Source organism: Panthera uncia, unplaced genomic scaffold (assembly GCF_023721935.1).
Source record: "Panthera uncia isolate 11264 unplaced genomic scaffold, Puncia_PCG_1.0 HiC_scaffold_1732, whole genome shotgun sequence".
Classification (NCBI taxonomy): Eukaryota; Metazoa; Chordata; class Mammalia; order Carnivora; family Felidae; genus Panthera; species Panthera uncia.
The window spans coordinates 1-5,687 of NW_026058396.1; the positions used below are offsets into that span (position 1 = coordinate 1).

Genomic DNA, 5,687 nt, shown 5'->3' on the forward strand with positions numbered 1-5,687 from the left:
TTAGGTATTTTATATTCTTATATTCCACATGCATTTCTCCATTATGTTGAGGTCAATTTGCAATTTTAAGATCTACTGTTATCTTTACATTCTTCCAATGATATTAAATTGAGTTAATTAATGTATCATTTTAGCCTAGAGCATTTCTAATTAAGAGCAAAATAAAAAAACACTTTTTTAAAATAAAATTCCTTTAATATTTATTCATTTTTGAGAGAGAGACACAGTGCCTGCAGGTGAGGGGCAGCGAGAAAGGGAGACACAGATCTGGAGTAGGCTCCTGGCTCTGAGCTGTCAGCACAGAGCCTGACGCTGGGCTCACTCAGAACCGCAAGATCATGACCCGAGCTGAAGACAGACACTTAACCGACTGAGCCACCCAGGCACCCCAAGAACAAAACACTTTTAATATAATGCTGCTGCACAGCTGCACATATTTAGACATCATATAGCGTAGCCGTGGGCAAGAGGTTAGGAGGAGGTGTGGAGATCTTGAGGGGATATTGGTGATACCCTGTCCCAGGCATAGTCAACCATTGAATCCTTTCAACAGACCCACCTCATATCACTGTCCTCATTTTCCATGTAAGAAAACTGAGATCCGGAAAGATTAAGCAACCTGTCCAGTCACTCAGCCAGTGAGTGGGATTGGAAAGCAGGAATTTGGACTGAAGACATCCTGGCTCCAGAAGATAGGCTGAGAACCACAATGTTTATACTCCTCCTACTTTTAAAAACCGCTAAAAATGCTGGACAAGAAATTTAAGTCTATACAAATTCTTTTGAAAAAACACCTAGGAGGAACCATGCAACAGGCATAAAACTATCCGAACATCCTTATGACCCCACTGCCTCCCGCAAACCCTTCTTATGCCCACAAGTGCTCCCTCAAACTCTCCAACTTAAACACACTTCCTGCCAGAACCAGGTTTTCCCTCCCCTTTATGTTTTCCTCTCACCTACCCCACACCTCTTTCATATCTATTCTGTTCTTTCACTTCCAGGACATTCATTTTTTAGGTTTAAAACTATGAAAAATAGGGGCACCTGGCTGGCTTAGTCCATAGAGCATGCGACTCTTGGTCTCAGGGTCTTGAGATCAAGCCCCACCTCGGGCATGAAACAAACAAACAAACAGAAGAAGATAAGCATTCATCCTTATCCCACCAGCTGGAATTAACTACTTCTAACATCTTTACATATTTTTCCCTCAAATCTATTTTTAAGTTGTTCTAAATTTTTTGCAAAAGCTATACATGGTAAAATTACACAAATGGTAAAATGCAAATGACGTACAAAATATGTGTATGTAAAATTTTGAAACAGCTTAAAATAAAAAATAATTTTGTATGCATTAGGTAATTACTAATGGAGTCATATTTGATAAACCTATAGGGAGGATATATTTACAAATATTCTTTTATAAAAAACTGAGCTCTTATAGAGCCTATTTTTATTTGAAAGTATTGAGTTTAATAGGGCATGAATTTCACGGAAGAAAAAGATACAAAACAAATATGGAGGGATTGTTCACTACATGAGTGACAGTTTTCTAAAAGAACTTTCCAAGGCTAATACTAATTAATTGCACTTCAGACACTAAAATTGGAATGATTTGTTTTTAAAACCAAATGTCTTAAGGTGTAATTTGTAAATAATACAATGGATCCATTTCAAGTTTGATGAGTTTTGACAAGTTGGATGCACCCAGGCAACCACTACCCTGTTCAAGAGCAAAGAACATTTCTATTGCTCCAAAATGTCTTCTTGTGCCCGTTTGCAGCCAATCCCCCACACAACCTCCTGTCCCAGGCAATCAGTGATCTAGTTTTGTCACTATCACTTAGTTTTGCCTGTTCTAGACACTGACATGGATGGAACCACAGAGTATGTATTCTTTTTATCACTCAACATGCTGTTTTTGAGGTTCATCTTTATTGTTGCCACATATCAGGAATCTGTTCCATTCCATTGAAGAGTAGTATTTTTTTGAATGAATATACCACAATTATAGCCACTCATCTTTTTTTCCAAAAATTCTTTTAACATTTATTTCTTTTGAGAGAGAGAGAGAGACTGAGTGCAAGCAGGGGAGGGGCCGAGACAGAGGGAGACACCGAATCTTCGGATCCGGAAGAACATCCATTCTGCTCATCTGCTCTGCTCAGAGCCGGATGTGGGGGCCTTGAACTTAGGAACTGCGAGATCATGACCTGAGCCAAAGTCAGACACTTAACTGACTGAGCCACCCAGGCACCCCCCCATCCATTCAGCTCTTGATGGGCATTTGATATGTTTCCAGTTTGGGGGACTGCTATAAACAAAGTTGCTATAAACAAGTCCCTTGGTGGGCACGTGTTGTATAAATTCCATTTAAAATTTTTAATTTTTTAATACTAATTTATTTCGTGAATGGATGTTACACTCACAAATACAAGATTCACTCAAATGTTACAAAAAGTGTGAAGCAGAAGTCTATACACTTTACACTTCGTAATTAAGGGTTAAAAAGCTTCTCTTGGGTAGTTTCCTATTAGGACGTATTTACTGTAAACCGTACACTATGCTAGGTGTGCTATTAGGTTATCTCACGTATTCTATGCAATAATTTCTCTATGAGTTGCTTAATATTATTATTTTCATATTTTTCTTGCAAAATTGGCCTAGCAATAGAAGGGGTTGGTTGAATGTCAAACAAAAGGCAAGTGGTGGAGCCAGGACTGGAAGGGAGGCCTCCCAGAGGTGGTGCTCCTCACCACAGACTGAACCTAACGTCTTCGTAATAACCTCGGTGTTTGATAGGCTTGGCAACCAATATCCAAGCACTGGTATCGGTCATTGCTGTCTGCTCAGAAACTCCTCCGTCAGGGAGCATAACAGTGCTGACAACGGAGACGGGGGAAATCTGTTAAGCACTCTAGAAACCCAAGTTTTCTCATCAGTAAGGCACTGCAAGTTGACTTCAGTCTTGGTTCAGATATTTTGTATTTGTTTATCCCACTGTTGGAGAGAAATTCAGGGCTCTTCATCAAACTAGGTCAGTCTGTAGGACCTACGACTTCTACTTTCAGTGTTCTCAATACTCGAGACGCATTCCAGTGTACTTTTTTAGTCTTCTTTGGACCTGCCCTTGTTTGCATACAACCCCTTCCCCAACTCTACTCCCTACCTCCAACTCAACTCCTGCTCCTAGTCTCTCCAGTGGTCTCAGCAGTTTCTGAATGCTGTTCCTGAGGTAGCCACCAGGGAGGCTTGATGGTTCTTCCCGCCATGGCCCTGCCGTTTGTTTTTGGCCAAGTAGTTTCTATTTGCCAGGACAACTGTGGATCAGAAGTGAGCAAGTTAAGAAGACATCCTGGGAATTGGCAAAATGTGCACGACTGTCAACACTGGACCTGGTTGGTTTTCTTATAAACCGGAGTTGGATATACCACCGCAACTGCATTTTCAGACAGGGAAAATCTAAAATTACTTACTTGAGAGCTAAAAAAAAAAAAAAAAAAAAAAAAAAAAAGTTACTTACAATTCTTGCTGCCCTCTTATTAAGGAAGTTTCCTAATTTGCCACACTACTGAAGAGTGTCAGGTGCAAACTGGAGGCTGAGAGCGAGCTAGTGTTTTCGTGTCTATAAAAGGTATCAAGAAAGAGCCTGAGAGAAGAGATGGAAGGAAGGGAAAACCAAAGCCAGAAATAGAAAAAGCTGCTTTGGGGTGGGAAGGATGAGTGGGTGGTGTCTCTGGAATTGGCTAGTAACGGCTTTAAGGCGTAAAAGCAAGACAGACACCAAACAAGGAAACTAACGCTTAAAAAATGAAGTCTTAGGCAAGGTTAGGTATTTAAAGAGTAGGACGCAGCAAGGCAGCCTCGTTGCAGCCTCTCACAAGAGGAGAAACTGGTCACCTTTCACTCCCAAGACTGTCTATTGTAGGTTTCTGGTTGGATCACAAGGCTTCCGGCCAAGATTCAGGTCTGACTGCGGTTCTGATTTGCAGAGAATATAACGTGTAAAATTCAAAGCTGTTTCCTCGCGTAGCCTAAACATGTTACATACGGAAACGAAGCCGGACCACGGTACAGGCAGTTTCTCCCTAGCTTTTGGAAGTGTGTGCACCACGGCCTTGGCCTACGCAGCACGAACCACCCACAAAGAGTTCCTTTCAGCCTGTAAACTAAAAAAAAAAGCACCTACGAAAAATCACACCCGTTCATGCGAACTGCGTGCACTACGGTGCCTTCACACATGTTATACTCGTAACAAACACACCTTTGCCCTGAATGTACACGCAGGAGTACAGAACTTCCGTACCCCAAAACACCAATACGTAAAGCCACGAAATAAAACAAACGCAAAACTCAAAAAGGTAAAAAGCTCGCGAGGAACCGTAGCAACACATAGAAGCGGAAAAACCACACCAAACCAGCTTGATTAAGCCAAAACACCACACCTCAGAACAGCACTCTCTTCTCTGTCTTTGCCACCATGAAGAATCAGGGGAAAGCGCGAACGCAGCCCCCCACTACCACAAATTATGCAGTCGAGTTTCCCACATTTGGGGAAATCGCAGGGGTCAGCACATCCCGAGTGCAATGGATAAGCCTCGCCCTGGGAAAACCACCTTCCTGATCATGGTGTCTCCCCTGCCAGGTAAGTATGACTTCCACCTCCTCCGCCCCACTACACCCTCTCACGCATGACACTCTCTACACACGGTCACTTCCGTCCACACACCCCCGAACCTCCCTAGGACTTCCACACACGCAACACACGCACTTGCAACCAACAGTCCTGAAACGGCTCCCACAGCACGCGAGGTCATACGCTATTTAAGCCGTAGTTACCGAAACAGCAGCCCCTGCGCTCCCGTATTTACATAGCACACGCCCTATCCGTGACGTCACGGGAACGCGCCTTCCCTCCAGCCCATGCCTCGCCCTTGCCCCCTCCTCAATATAGCCAGCCAACCCTCAGGAGGGTGAAATTGGCTTGTCCCTCTTTTCCTCCAAGTGCCCACCTGCTGGGGCAGAGGGTGTGAGTTCTGAACCTCCGGCCGGCGGGGAACCTGTCTGGCAGGCTGCTGGCGCCTGTGTACCTTTCTTTAAATAAATAAGGCCTTTTGCAGCGCCTGAGTGGCTCAGTCCCCTTAGGGTCTGATTCTTGGTTTGGGTTCTCTCGCTTCGTCTCTCTCTGCCCCTCCCCTACTCACAAGCGCACATGTGTGCGCGCTCGCGCGCTCTCTCTCTCTCTCTCTCTCTCTCTCTCAAAGTAAATAAACATTAAAAAAAATTACCTTTCAATGTGTAGGGCGCAACATTTAGGACTACAAAGGAAAGGGTTCCTTTCAAGTTCGGTGAGTTACCTCTGCGATGCATTTCAAAAAATTTTTGAAGCTATCCGGTATCGAAAGAAACTGAATTTATGAAACTAGACACAACAGCCAGGTGACTGCAAACCAACCCTTCTGTTTTTACCCCTATTGGTGTTCCAGGCTGGAAACCCAGCTTCAAGGCTATGTGAACATTAAAAGTAGATTCTATTCTGTTGCTCAAATCACAAAACATTTACTGAAAAGTTCTCCTCTGGAAACGGTAAGGCAAGGGCTCTGTGGCCACTGAGGCCACTGAAGGACATGGCAACAGGGATTAGGTGACAGTGTCGCAACTGAATGTGAATCAAGTTTGATCCAGAC

General features: G+C 43.5%; 1 long non-coding RNA gene and 1 other non-coding gene across 4 annotated transcripts; both read right to left on the bottom strand.

Moving 5' to 3' along the window:
• Positions 1 to 847: 847 nt before the first annotated feature.
• On the bottom strand, positions 848 to 5,110 carry LOC125917344 (uncharacterized). Of its 3 annotated transcripts, none has more exons than XR_007456159.1 (3): positions 5,013 to 5,110; positions 3,170 to 3,320; positions 848 to 2,213 (listed from the first exon to the last, which is right to left on the bottom strand). It is a non-coding gene; the product is annotated as an uncharacterized LOC125917344 (long non-coding RNA). The 3 variants fall into 3 exon arrangements; XR_007456161.1 differs by lacking the exon at positions 5,013 to 5,110 and adding an exon at positions 4,772 to 4,840; XR_007456160.1 differs by lacking the exon at positions 5,013 to 5,110 and adding an exon at positions 3,524 to 4,754.
• On the bottom strand, positions 4,490 to 4,653 carry LOC125917345 (U1 spliceosomal RNA). Its single transcript, XR_007456162.1, has one exon. It is a non-coding gene; the product is annotated as a U1 spliceosomal RNA (small nuclear RNA).
• Positions 5,111 to 5,687: the final 577 nt, after the last annotated feature.